The sequence below is a fragment of the Dipodomys merriami genome, unplaced genomic scaffold (assembly GCF_024711535.1).
Source record: "Dipodomys merriami isolate MVZ:Mamm:240054 unplaced genomic scaffold, mDipMer1.0.p SCAF_695, whole genome shotgun sequence".
Lineage (NCBI taxonomy): Eukaryota > Metazoa > Chordata > Mammalia > Rodentia > Heteromyidae > Dipodomys > Dipodomys merriami.
In genome coordinates this window covers 162,712-164,291 of record NW_027206285.1, presented here as the reverse complement: position 1 = coordinate 164,291, position 1,580 = coordinate 162,712, and the positions used below count along the sequence as shown (strand labels likewise).

The following is a 1,580-nucleotide window of genomic DNA, read 5'->3' as shown; positions in this document are numbered from 1 at the left end:
ATTCCCAAAATTAAATACATTTAAAACATTAAAACATTTATCAAACCTTAACACGTGCTGCAGTGTTCATTATGACCGGTGCCTTGTACAGAATAATTGAATTCCTCATCATAAACATCTCTTTAACAACAAGTAACTGGAATTATTTTGTTTTTGCCATGCCAATCTTGACTATTCTTAAATGTGTGCTTATATAAGAAATACATGGCTCTAAAATTTCATGAGAATTCTTCTAAACTTACTTTTTTTGAATTGTCTAGATTAAGAAAACCAATTATACTTTATATATAAAAATGTTCTGTGCTCAATTCAGCAACACATACACTAAAATTGGAACAATACAGAGAAGATTAGCATAGCCCCTGTGCAAGGTTCACATACAAATTATTGAATCCTTCTATATTTTTACAAGTACAGATGCTGGAGAGGATTTGGCCACAAGGAAACCCTACTTCATTCTTGGTGGGAGTGTGAACTTTTTCAACCACATTGGAAAGCAGTATGGAGGCTTCTCAAAAGACTCCATATAAAGCTCGCCTATGACTCAGCAATCAGACTTTTTGGGATTAACTCAAATGGTCATAAGCAAGACCATACTAAACCTACCAGCACAACTATGTTTACTGCAGCATTATTTACGATAGCTAAGATATGGAGCTCACCCCAATGGCCCGCAGAAGATAAATGGATTATGAATATGTGGTATATATAAACAATGAAATTCTATGCCTCCATTGCCCAATTAGTTAGAAATTGGAAAGATTTGGAAAAAAAAATTTTATTAAGTGAAGTAAGCCAAGTCCAAAGAAACATAGGTACCATGGTTTGCCTTATTTTCAACAACTAATATATGTCTGGGATAAGCAGAATAGATCATAAGCTATGTGCATATGACCAGACAAAATGATATTATGGGAAATGAACCACACAAGTGGTTATTTGTTTCTTGCTCTTCTTGTTTCCAAGGTACTTATAATGTGTGATGTGATTTTTTTTGTTTCTTTATATGTTCCTCCCCCATGCTCTAACCCCTGTTTTCACTGTACTTGAAGTTGGTGCACCAACACCTGTGTATATGTTTCTCTAATTTGGGGAGGGGAAAGGGAAATACAAAATGCTTAAATAGGGATTCTGGTTGAGATGCACAAACACTATGTTGAAAAATGAACTGTACAATTTAGGCAGGGGAAGGAGGGAGGGGAGTGTATTCTTTGAGGTGGGAAGGGGTGGTAAGGAAAAAGAAAGGAAGAGGTAACACTGATTGTTAGAAAATGTACTCATTATTTGCTCTTGTAATTGTGACAACTCCGTACAGTTTTTTTACACTTAAAAACATAAAAATGTTCTGATCATGTGACATATTTTATTTCTACAGTTCATACAATTTAATAAACAGTAATTTGGGAAAAACAAAAAAATGTTCTGATATAGAAGAGTTTATTTCCCCTATTTTCCCATATAATATTTTTAACAAAGAAATTAATGTAGAACACTGATATGAAGGCATTTTGAATAAATGTGTGTGTGAGAGAGCACATGCATGCACACATGCACACATTCAAATGCTTGTGTATTGGCAC

At 34.2% G+C, this 1,580-nt stretch overlaps 1 non-coding gene across 1 annotated transcript; it reads left to right on the top strand.

The window, feature by feature from the left end:
- Positions 1 to 300: 300 nt before the first annotated feature.
- On the top strand, positions 301 to 407 carry LOC138816385 (U6 spliceosomal RNA). Its single transcript, XR_011368657.1, has one exon. It is a non-coding gene; the product is annotated as a U6 spliceosomal RNA (small nuclear RNA).
- Positions 408 to 1,580: the final 1,173 nt, after the last annotated feature.